Source organism: Corvus hawaiiensis, chromosome 26 (genome assembly GCF_020740725.1).
Source record: "Corvus hawaiiensis isolate bCorHaw1 chromosome 26, bCorHaw1.pri.cur, whole genome shotgun sequence".
Lineage (NCBI taxonomy): Eukaryota > Metazoa > Chordata > Aves > Passeriformes > Corvidae > Corvus > Corvus hawaiiensis.
In genome coordinates this window covers 41,757,614-41,770,705 of record NC_063238.1, presented here as the reverse complement: position 1 = coordinate 41,770,705, position 13,092 = coordinate 41,757,614, and positions in this window count along the sequence as shown.

Genomic DNA, 13,092 nt, shown 5'->3' with positions numbered 1-13,092 from the left:
TCTTTTGCCAAGGCTACTCAGAGAAAGAGGAGGAAATGTGCAGGCCCTGTGCACAGCTTATTTTAGCTTCTTTGTTCCAACAACCCACAGATTCACACCTCCCATTCTCTTGCTATCAACAGTATTTTTGCCATATACAGAAACGTCTTAACATCTTTTTCAGTGCAGTTGTTCATTTGAGGTCAGTATAAAATCTCTAAGATTATTTGCTTAGATTTTTTTAAGTTCCTAAACAGCATCTCAGTCAAAGCTCTGTCTGTCTGCTGTAAACTTCTCTTGTGGTAGTCTGAATTCCCCTTACCGTCAGTGTATTATTCACTCCCTATAAAAGCCTCTTGAGACTGGATAATTCTCTTTATTTTTAATGCCTATTGCCTTATCCAGAGCTTTCAGTGGTCCTTCTTCATTTCACACCAGCTCCAAAACAGGGTCTGGTCCCTTATCAAGGACACAGTCTCCAAAAATAGGAAAGAGGTCAAATTTTTCACAAACTGATCTTCTTTTTTGTGACTTTTTGAGCTCACTATTTAATCCATACTGTTTACACATCTTGCTTTTCCTCAGGGTGCAGTACTTGCTAAACTTCTATCCTATTTTAAATCACCCATTTGTGCTCAGGGCACAAAGTCGAAAACCAGAACCAAAAACTAAGCTATCATCAGAAGTATTTCCCCAAACAGCACGGTTTTGGGGGGCACCTTCCACCAGCCAGTTCCCATTGCTGCTGAAGCATACCTCAGTTCTCTGTGTTTCTGGAGACTGGGGCAAGGTCTCTCACCCCTCGATCTGCACCATCCCTCTGCTCAGTGTATCTCCTTGGGTTGCCTCTTAGTGATCACCAAGAGGAATTGGAATTGTCCCGTTCCTACCCCAACCTGCCCTTTCTCTAATGACAACAGCTACACACGTCAAAATATAGCAGCTTCCAAGGGCAATGTGAGTGATTCCATGCATCATTAAAAACATGCCGAGACTGCAAAGGTAAAGCACACACAAGTCAGCTTTTGCAGGGCAGTCTTTCATGCAGAGTATTTAAAGATTTAGATGCGAAATTCCCGATGATTTCAAATTAAATCCAGTACTTAGCAGTCTTTGAGGATCTGGATCATTCCCCAGAGGCTGAAATAGTAATCGAGATGGATGGGCATTGCATGCCATACTACCACCACAGAGTCTGTGGTAGACAGAATGCATTCCCTAAAGAGCTTAACAGCCATAAAGAGCTCTGTAAAAAGCCCCGACCTTTCAGGGAATTACAGCATTCATTCCTCTTTGATGTGTTGTGCTTCTCTTGCGCATCTAAAATCCTATAAAGCGAATTAGAAATATCCTCTTCTACCAGCTGCCCAGAGGCCAGCAGAGAAAGACTGTGTAAAATCTCTCATGTATTTCTTGGGATCTCGGTCATGCCTGGGATACAAAATCTCTGCTAACCCTGAGCCTGAGTCACAACACACAGATATTTGCAGTCTGTTGACATGCCAGGGGATGAGTATCCAGAAACAGTTGAATTTCTTTCTCTTCCTGCTGTGTCTCTCACCTGCATTACATACAGGACAGCCCATGATTCAAAGCGCTTCTGTCTTTGCAAGGTTTTCGTGTTACAGCCCAGAAAACAGTAGCAAGGCAAAGCTGCAGAATATCCAGCCCTCAGTCACACTGCAAATATATCAGGACCCAGCAAAGCTGAAGATCTCCAATTCTGCACCAGAAAATGAGTCCCTGACTGCAATGTGGGGGAGCCTATTAGGCCTATTAGGCTTAGGGAGCTATGGCAGCCTAGCTTCTTCCTGGGCTCCAAGCAAGCTCTGCCCTCCCTCCATAAGCACCTGCCAAGAGGAAAGAGCACAGCCATGTGCAAGGGCAATTTCTTCCTTCCTTGTCCCTCTGGGGTTTGGTCTCTCTAAGATGTGTGCACAAGAGTCACATTAGTCAGGCTAATCAGCATTAATAAGCACTGCTAGCAGGTGTGGGCTCTGTGAGCAGAAAGGCTGAGGGAAGTGGAATTGCCACGTTAGGGATATGAGCACAGGTCACTCTGCCTCTTCTGCACCTGTCTTCCAGGTGTAAGGGCAGGAGTGGCTCTGGGCAAGAATTTGGGAGAGGACAGGTCTGATCTCCCCAGCTACTCTGGGTCAGAGGAAGATGAGGAAGGCATTGCAGAGGAACCTAAGCCACAAAGTAATAAAGGAGGACAGGAAGGACAGGGACTCAACAGGTTAAACAACAAACTTAGTTCCATGAAGGGCAGGGCTACTAAGAACAAGGATAAGGAAGGTAGGACAGGGGAAAACAGACAGGCAATGCAGGGACATGATACCCAGCAAATGATGACAGGAAAACAAGGGAAGGCTGGCTTGCTTTTCCTCTTCTGGACACAATTAGTCCCAAAACAGGAGCTCTGGGGAGGATGCCAGTGCTTGGATCAGAGCTGAAAGACTCCCATTTTAGGAAGAAAAAGCTTTAAAGCAGAGCACTTTAGCACCTTCCCATGGTGAGGCCCAGGAAAGGGATGAGGGTGATCTCCCCACATTCATCAGAGCTTTTTTTTTTTGGTCTTACAGTAGAAGACAGGAAGGCCTCCTGTGTGCTGGGAAAGAGGAAGAGTGTCTTTATCCCTACACCCTTGGGAAGAGGGTGCTGGGGATGCAGGAGGGGATCTGGTGTGGTGTGGGTGCTCAAGGACTCGTATCAGCACCCATTGTAAATGCCAGCTGCATGACGAGCAGGATTGTCATGGGAAGTGCTGGGTGATGCTTATGACAGACGGTGCCACCTGAAATGTCACATCACAGCACATGTCCCATGCTCTGCAGGGCATCCCAGGCAAGGCAGACTGGGATTGCAGCCATGTCTCCAAGCACAAGAAATGATCGATCACTTCATTGCAGTGTTTCAGTGCTTTGTGGTGGGCCCTGTTCAGCTATCGGGACCTAATAGGGATGCAAGGGAGAATATCCACTGCAACCATAGAATCATAGGATCATTTGGCTGGAAAGGACCTACAAGATCATCAAGTTCAACCGTTCTCCCAGCAATGTCAAGGCCACCACTATGTCCCTAAGTGTCACATCTACACATCTTTCAAATACATCATGGGATGATGACCCATACACTTCTCATCCTTCTGATTCCTTCTTATTCAAATCAGTCAAAAAGCACCCAAACTTCCCTGGCAGAGATATGACTTTCTCTAAGTGTTCTTATAAGCAACCAGTGCTGGCAGGATATCAAGGTCTTAGTTCATGAAACTGTCCTTCTTCATGACTCTTTGCTATAGTGTCAGAGATCAGATTAATTTAGGTATGGAGGTATGGGTCTGAGTTCTAGCACAAGTGATTTTGCTTTTCCTTCACACCTGTATTCAGAGCTAAGAGCCCACCTCAGGACTGAGGTTCTTCTTTCCAGCTGCTCTGCAACAAGGAAGAGCCTATCAGATGAAATAAAGCTGAGTTTACACGGAGGAGAATGTTAACCTCACAGCAATCCCAGGGAAAGCTCACAGAGAGGAACTTCTGCCATCACAATGAGAAGGTAGCAGAATAATGGAATCATAAAATATCCTGAGTTGGAAGTGACCCACAAGGATCATCGTGTCCAACTCCTGGCCCTGCACAGGACCATCCCCAAGAGCCACACACCATGTGCCAAGAACTCTGATCCAAACATATCTCCTCCGAGCATATCACCTGTGCTCTCCTCAGTAGGAAAAGCCAAAGAGCAAGGACTAGTCTGAGCTCCGGTCCCAAAAGAAACATTCTTGAAGGCCTTGCAGGAGACCCCTTGGCTTCTCTTTTATCCCTCAGTAGACCTTAATACGACTTTCCTGACATGTCCTTAAAGCAACCAAACAAATTTCCCTCTATATGGTTCAAGTACCCAGGAGCAAAATAGCAGCAAAGGTTTTTGTTTAGAGCAGTTTTATTTCCATCTCCTCCAAAAGATGACTCTAAAACAGGCCTAGAAGTGCTTGTTTGTCTACAGATGGAGAAAAGTAGAAATTGCTGCATATTAGTTAAACAGATTCCCCCAAGGGACTTGCCCAGGGGAAGTCCATATGGGAGTAGGGCATGGCATTAAAGCCTTGGGCCAGAGCCCAGCCGTTGGCTCATCCATCCTTTGATCCCACAGTCAGCATCTCTCCAGAGAAGGATCCTTATAAATTCATTCCTGAAGTTCATTAGACAGCAGCCTAGACCAAAGCCCAGTACCAACCCCTTGATGTTTTGGATAGCTTGGAGACTGCCCAAATCCTGTCTTCTCAGGGAAGGCCTCTCTTAATTGATTGTATTTAGAGGTGGAAATGCCGCCCTGCCCGCATCACTTGGAAAACACGGTGAGCTCAAGACGTCGGTTCAGACGGACTTCTCTGCACAGCTGCCCATTTGCAGAGCATGTGGTGGGAATCTGTTGATAGGTTCTTGACAGAAGTTATGGCTTGTTTATCTGGTGGCTTTACTTTGTGCCTCCGATCCAACCCGGAAACCCTTCCTCTTCTAACCTCTTGGCCTGCTATTATACACAGAATCGTCTACATGATAATTTTGGTAACCATGATTCATCTTACAACAAACACTGCATAAAGTAAACAGATTTGTATTGTCATAATTAAAGCAAACGATTGGATGGTTTATCCATACAATCCTAACAGTTCTGCCACTGCTAGCACTGTACCTGACCTGCAGAGCTTTCAGTAAGTCACTGTAGGGTGTATTAACCCATGGAGTATCAAAACAGGCACAACCCTGCTGTTTCTCAAGGCTGGAAGGAACTAGAAGCCAGCAGGACTTCTTTCTAAGGTTACTGCTTGCCTAACGGAGGTGAGAAAACCTCTCCCAGTCATCCCAGCATCAGCCCATTTAAACTGGAGCCCATTTTTCAGAAAGCCTGCAGTTCTGCTCTAATTTCTCTGAGGTTTAGAGAAGATACAGCTCCTTCTTTGTCTTTGCAGTGCTACGTTCCAAAGCCACAGATATTTGTTCTTTGTCTAACAGATAACTACACCCTGAAATGCCAGACCTTTTTTTTCCCAGCAAAGATATTTGTAAACAACCCTCTATTCCTGCATTCCAAAAAAAATTAAATTACTCTATCTCTTCCTATGAAGCGTGTTTCCAGGGTCAGGCTTTCTGGTGGTTATTTGCTGAGCTTCTTTAGATGTTTCAGCTGCCTTTTCCACATCAAGGCATCAGAAGAAAGATGGGGATGGGGAACAGAGGGGAGTCAGTCTATCAGTCGATTTAAAGTAGGTTAAATCCCTTCTTTACACTGGGGCAGAAGCAGGGTGAAACAAATGGACTGAGGGACACAGTTGATGTTCCAGGACACAGGACCATGGTGCTTCCATACCCACCACCCAGAGATCCAGATCTGCCAGCACCAATGAGCATCCTTAACATTTTTGGCTTCCTTTCAGCCATCACATCTAGATCTCCCAGCAAAGCTCACATACTCTGCATATGGGAGCTGTGTGTGAAGCCCTCCCAAGCCCACAAGGATTGGAGAAGTGGGTGGAAGGGTGTTCTCTGTATGTTGTCTCTACAGCTGCCATGTCTAATACCAACAGCAGCAGCTACCAGTACAAGGGATGTGGATGCACCATTTGTAACTTAACTTTCCCGAACAACAGCACAGCTGTTTGTCCTGCACTATGCTGGGAGGCAAGAAAAATCAGTTGGTTCTGCCATGAGTGCCCTGGAGGGTTATTTGTCAGCAATGCTGAGTGAGGGAGCAGCAGAATTCCAAGGGAGGGATGCACAGAGGAGGGCAGGACACCTGCACAGAACATAGGTGTGCAGGTAAGGGTGGCAAATGTGGAGTGAGTGTTTGCAGTAGTAACTGTGTGATGGAAAAACAGGGCGAGGTTTTGGCAGAGGCAGCAGCAGGGAAGAGGTGGGGAAGTCTCTTCCTCTGTGGCAGGCAGCAGAGGCCTGTGGGTTGTTTAATATACCCTCAAATTCCTGCTATGTGATGCAAATAAGACATCACCCAGATCCCAATCCAGCACCCAGTAGCAGCCAGGGAAGATGTCAGAGGAGTGTCTGGTGTCTGTTCTGGGCTGTTCCTGGAATTCTGTCTTACTTGCCATTCCAGTGGCATGGTGCAGTTGGGGACCTTGCAAGATCTCCTGCCTGTGGACTCCAGCACATGGCTGAACACCTGAGGACACAAGCACCTAAAAAACAGGAAAACAATTTTGCCATAAATCCAAAAGGGACAAGTTCGTGCAACAATGTGTTTGTGTGTGCATGTGGCGAGAGAAAGAAATTATTCAATGTGACTGGGGAGAGGACTCACAGACCCTCACCATGACCCACAAACCCTGAAGAGACCGGGGAGATGAGAGGCAGGACACAGGTACAGTGAGGAGGTGTGGGGTGAAAGCAAGAAGGAAATTAAGGCACAGTCTCTCCATTCAGGTTCCAGTGAAAGATGTCAGGGGTTTATCTACGCCACATCCAAGGGTGTCCTTAAGGGGTCTGGGGAGTTTCCCCCTTGCCAGGTGGGAGAGCAAGACAGCAGCATGGGCACCAGCAGGTGATGTGAGCAGATGAAAACCACAAGATAATTTTTGTGGGAGAGGGGGCTTTTTAATGCAACTTCAGTAGAGAAGGAGAGCCCTTCATTGTCTTTCCAGTTCCCCTCAAGGACAAAATTTCTTTCCTGTACATGGCAAGGTTCAATTTTTTTCCCTGCCATCAGCAAAAATCTTTCACAGATTAAATATGTTCTAACACCTCTCCAGGGGAGCCTCTTTGTCCAGCTCACAATGAATAAAATCACAGGAAACAGCCTGCCTGAGGGCCTTTCTCAGCAACTGGAGAAAAGACAAAGCTGCTGGGACACAGGCATAAATATCCCATTGGTTTTAGACTCAGGCTTCATCCTGTGAAGTCTCATCCCTTTTGCCTGCAGCAGGACCAGAGGATGTTCAGCACCAGGCAGAATTGCTGTTACACCTGTCCTGGGCACTGCACCAGAGCAGATGTCGCATTTCCAGGTCCTTTCACCTTTCCATGCTTTCACAGCCCTTCCCAGCTGGAACCTATAGAACATACTGATTTTGATTAACTTGTACAGTTAATCTTTCCTGAGCAGGATTTTGACCCAGATGTCACTTTTAAAACCCCCATATACCTGTGTGGGGAAGGGCACAGGACTATGGCAGGCACACAGTGGGATAAAGGGCTCCAGTGGGCAGGCAAATCATGGCCAAGTGCTGGAGTTTATTTTTGAACTTCACTTCCAGTCCTCCCAGTGTTCAATTCCTCACAAGCTTTGCTCTGAACTTATACCTGTGTTACAGTCATCCCACCCTCTCTTCTCACCCATCCTTACTCAAACTAGTGCATGCAGTGAACTGGAACCCAGCTTTTCCTGCACAGAGGTGGGATCCTGAAACTGGGAAACCCCAAGGCTGCTCTGCACCAGTAAGTTTGATGTCATGTCAGCTGCCACCAGCCCTGTACTCAGCAACTTGCCAGGAATCCCTAGCTTTGATTTCCCTCCCACAGCAGCATCTGCCATGCCAGCATCCACAGGGAGACTATCACAGGAGTTGTGCCCCAGCATCCCCTTCCCAGGCTTTCTGGAGCAGCTCAGAGCAGCTCCACATGAGTTTTTCTGTGTTTAAGTAACTTTCCCAGGACCACTTAGGACATATTGCTCAGTCCAGGTGGCTGGTATCCCTGTGCTGAAAGAATCTTTCCTTTTTCCTGCATCTCCTCCCTTCCCACGGGAACAGGATGCTCCAATGACAAGACACTGCATTGTATCCTTTGCTCATATGAACAGTACTGGTTACAATTACTGTTTAGGGAAATTCTGTAAACACACAGAGCAGGTTTAAGCTTTCTTTTTATTTATTTTAATTAAATACTCGTGGATAATAAATGGCCAAACTTCTCAAAAAAACAGCAGTAAATCTGAAGATTTAAACAAGGTCAAGGAATCATAATCCTTTCCCTTGAAAACTCTCTTTTAGATATATAAACTCATATGGGATGGGAAGAGGGAAGTTTGCTGAATTTCCCCAAGAGACTTCAGTAACCCACCATTACCTCTGCATTACACGGGTGCAAAGCAGAGAGGATCTGCTTGCACCATCCTTTTCTGCAGCTTTTTTTGGATTTTCTTCAGCAGAATGATTTCAGCAAATGGCCAAGTCCATGGTCTGATGCTGCTAGCCAAGCAGTGACCAAACCAACCACTGCCCTCTGCTGAACACAGCCTGGAATCCCCACGGAGCTTCCACTGGTCCAGAAAATTATGGTTGAAATCCTGTTTTGCTGGGAGGATGGGAAAAAAATCAAATTACTCCCTTAGATCATGAACGTTCCCTTCAGGTCAGCTGCCAAAATCCTATATTTCATGGCTTCCATGCTGTATTCCTGCTGCCCTGGCGCATCTTTACAGCATATTTAAGTATCTCCTTCAACCTCAGAATATTAATCACTCTGTTAACTAACACAGTTTGGGTTCAGTTTCCCTCACTACAAGAGCTCAAGGAGCCCTGGGTGTTTCCTCATGGACACCTTCATGTGCTGGACCCCACAGAAATCCCTGTTGGGGTCTCCTGTCCCTGAGCTCCAGCTCCCTGTTGGCAACAGACAGCACTGTTTGTTCATGGCCCTTGGCAGTAAGCACTGAGGAGGCTGTACCCCAAATTCTGTGCTCAGTTTTGGGCCCCTCATGACATGAAAGACATTGAGGTGCTGGAACAAGTCCAAAGAAGGGCAACAGAGCTGAGGAAGGGACTGGAGCACAAGTCTTGTAAGGAGTGGCTGAGGGAGCTGGGGGGGCTCAGCCTGGAGAAAAGGAGGTTCAGAGGGGACCTTATCGCTCTCTACAACTCCCTGATAGAAGGTTGTAGCCAGGTAGGGGTCAATATCTTCTCCCAAGTAACAAGAGAGTGAACAAGAAGAAATGGGCTCAAGTTGTGGCAGCGTAGGTTTAGGTTGGATATTAGGAAAAATGTCTTCATGAAAAGGATGGTCAAGCATTGGAACAGACTACCTAGGAAGGTGATGGAGTCACAATCCTTGGAGGCATTTAAAAGACACATAGATGTGACATTTAGGGACATGGTTTAGTGGTGGACTTGACAGTGCTGGGTTAACAGCTGGACTTAATGATCTTAAGTGTCATTTTCCATCTAAAGGATTCTATGATTCCATGACTTTTAGTCCCCCTCAGAGCTTGTTGTACACCTGTCCCCAAATCCCCGAGGTTCAGTCACCACTACCCCAGGGCAGTCCTTGCTTCAGGACCTCTGGCATGGCTGGAAATGGTCCCCAGAGCTACATTTAGCTGAAGGCAAAGGGTGGGGAGGCCCTGGCACAGACTGCCCAGAGAAGCTGTGGCTGCCCCATCTGCAGAAGTGTTCCAGGCCAGGCTGGACAGAGCTTGGAGCAACGTGGTGCTGGACGACGCAATTTTTGGGCACAGCAGTAGGAGGGGATTGATGCTCAGCCTTGTCAGGGAGGGGGCCAGCTGCAGGTCATGTCCCCCCTGGGGCTCCTCAGCACTCTGACAGGGTCCCGCACACGAGCTGGGCCGTCCCCGCTCCTCGGCCGCACCCGGGGCCTCGCCGGGCCGAGGGGAGCGGAGCGGGACGGGCACCGCGGCCGCCGCGAGATGGCGCTGAGGGAGAGGCCGAGGCGGGAGCGCCGCGGGCCCTCAGGGACGGGACCGCGGCCCCTCGAGGGCGGGCTCAGACCTCGTTCCCCAGAGACAGGATCTCCTCTATCCTGGGGCTCGGACTTCGTCCCCTCAGTAACAGGACCCCCAGTCCCTTGATGCGGGGCTCAGCATCCCCTCAGTGACCGCAACCCCAGTCCCTCGCTGGTGGGGCTCAGACCTCGTCCCCTCAGTGATCAGACACCAGTCCCCTTAGTGGCAGGAATCCCCCTCTCTGCAGTGGGGGCTCAGACTACATCCTCTGAGGCAGAACCCTCACTCTGGCCCTTGGTTGGGGGGGCTCAGATCGTGTTCCCTCAGAGGCAGGGTCCCCCTGCTCTTCAATGGGGCTCAGAGACACATGAGGCAGGACCTCTGTGGTGGGGCTCAGACCTTGACCCCTCAAACCCAGAACCTGCAGACCCTCGGTAGAGTGTCCCCTAAGAGGCAGGAGCCCCCTGCCCTATGGTGGAGCTCAGACCACGTCCCCTCAGGGGCAGGACCCCTACTCCATCCCTTGGTGGAGTGCTCAGACCTCTTCCCCCCAGAGGCAGGACCCCCACTCTGCCCTCTTGATGACCAGACCCAGGGTGCTGGAGCTCTCCGAACACTCCTCCAGCTGTCTGCAGTCAGGAGCAGGACCCAGGCCAGGTATTGATGGCTGTGGCCAAGGCAAAAACCACTGGGACCACGGCCATAGTAAGAAGCCCACGCTCAGCAACAGAGGGAGCCCAAAGATGCTCTAGGCAACCCTGCTTTCCTCAGCCTGTGACACAGGAAAAGGGACACACTCCTCTCTTTGCCCATCCCCACACATAACATAGCTGAGTTGCGGCTCCATCACTCAGCTGCTCTGAGCCTTGAACAGTCTAAGTGCTCCCAAAACCAGCACCAGCCAGGCATGGGACATGGTCAGGGCTGGGAATTGTTTTAGGGCACGGTCACAGCTGGGAGTTGGCTTTGGGTGATGCTGTGCAGGAGTAGCTCCTCTAGCCAGGCACTGGGCGTCAGCCTGCTAAAGACCCTTCTCCTGTATGGTTCCCCTGTTCTTGTTGTGGCAAACGCTTGTGTAAATGCCCATGGGATAGCCCTGGGATAACCTTTCCCACTACAACTCCTTCCTCTGTCCTTGCTGAAGCCCCGGTTTGGTCCAAATGACCCCTTTCACCCTGCAGCCACATGAGGAGGTCACTATCCATGTCTTGACTTGTTTGCTGAGCCATGTTCAGTGTCCTGGAAACACCTGGCTAGAGCTGCTGTCATGGTCTAGAATGCATACACTCCAGGGACAGCTGGTTCTCCAAGCCCAGGCCTCCAAGAGAACTGTGGTTATGGGTGCACTGCTGGATCCATGGCTGGGAAATGCTCTGGGTCAGTCACATCACTGGAGCACGTCTGGGAATGTTTTCAGCTCCAATACAAACCTGCCTAGTTACACACTGCACTAGACTGACAGTTTCCTGTCTGAAACTGTTTCATTTGTCATCTTCTTGAGTTGCTAGTAAATCAGAGGGGGAAAAAATGCTATGACTTATCCCTTCCATTCTCAAACACAAAGTGCTCCTGGTTAGGCAATGCCTGCATCAGGAATTTCCTTTGGGTTACCAAGTCACTACGGAAGGAAAAGATTCTGATGGAAATAAGTCACCTCACACCAGTCCTGGGAACCACTTACCTTGGAGCACAAAGCTCCAAAAGAGATCACCATGGTCACCTTATGCATTGTCCCCAGGCAGTAGCTGCATGTCTGGAAAAGCCCCCAAAAAGCTCTGTTCGGGGTCTTGCTCAACTACAGCCCTTCATGGGCATCCCCAGCAGTTCACAGTCAAGAAAAGACTCGAAATATAAAGGACTTAAAAGCCTCCAAGTACAATGTGCCATAGCAAAAAGGCAAGAGACAGCAAGTATGTTGCCAAAGTCATGGATCCATGTCAAATGACGTCACCCACCCTCTGCATTACAGAGAAGGAAGGACCCAGCCCAGTTCCTCTCTGATGTTAGGTCTGACTCTGGGACAATTTTTGGGTGTGAGAATGAGCTGGGGCCTTGAAACATTTCTTTCTTCTTCTAAAAGCAGAAGTGGAGTGCTCAACCTTGCCTCAAGCTAACTTTGACTTGGGTCAGTCTAACGCTAACTGAGAAAGGAGAGAAAAAAATCCCAGGAACAAACTGAACCCAAAGCTAAGTTCTGCATTCCTCTTGGCAGAAACCCTGAAACATGGGAATAATTAAACACAGTCAAAATGGCAAGTAACAAACTGAGAACAGCAATGATCATCTTCCAACACCTTCCTATTGACAAATTCCATACCCTCACTCTGGCAGTCCCTGTGCAGTTCTTTCCTCAACTTTACCTCTTGCACACTGAAAGAGGCTTGATGCCTTTCTTTGGGAAGGTTTCCTAAAATGTCTCAGAGGTTTAGAAACACTATGCTCCTTCCCAAGCTGAAGATGTCTATGTCCAATTTATTCCCACTTGATCCTCCACTGGTACTACCTTTGAATATAAATACCTCTTTTACCACAATATATTTAATATAAATACTTCTTTTTCATCCAGACTTCTTTTGCTTTGTTTACAAACAGCATCTTTCAGCTTTGGTTGACTAAGTGATTCATATGCTTGTAACAAAAAATACATCTCGCTTTCCCTGATCCAAGCACAGTCTGAATTTCCTGAGACTGTTCTGCACACTGTGGACCTGCTTGTAACCCTCAGTGCTTAATTCCTCCTTTGTTTTCCTTAGGAACGGAAACTTCCATGGTTCAAAATGCAGCAAGGGAGACAATATTTCTCTTATCCCACTTCTGTCCCTCACTGCACATATCTCTCTCTGTGACACCCAGCCTGCTGCAAAGCCACGAGGCATCCATATGCTGGGAACATTTTTTGACGTTCTTTTCTTAATCCATTTGAACCCTAACAATTTGACAGGTCAGGCAGACCTAACAGGTTTTGCTCCCAGCTGGCAGAGCAGAACAGAAGAGCTCATCCGTCTTTAAGCAGGACCCAAAGGACCAGGAGGCCACATCAGCCTCCAGCCCTGTGAAATGAATAATTTGGTGGAGTGCTCAGGGAGACAATCACCAGTAATCCGGGAGCCTTTCCCTCTAATTCATGCTCACGAGGACAGGACATGTAACCTGCCTGTGACTCATCTCGTTCTCAGGCAAAGTGCCACAAAGGAAGAACACTCAAAACGGCCCAGGACAACTCTCCGCTGCTTCTCTCCAAGTAAAACAGGAGAAGGAGAGGCAGGTGCAGAGTTGTTTCCAAACAGATCCACAGAGAAATGGTGGTGACACAGCAATTCACACAAGCCCAAAACAGAGCACAGCTCTGACATAAGCAGCCTCTTTTACAACCCAGCCTAAGGAGGGGGGCAGCTCACCTGGCTGGGGATTTGATCTGTT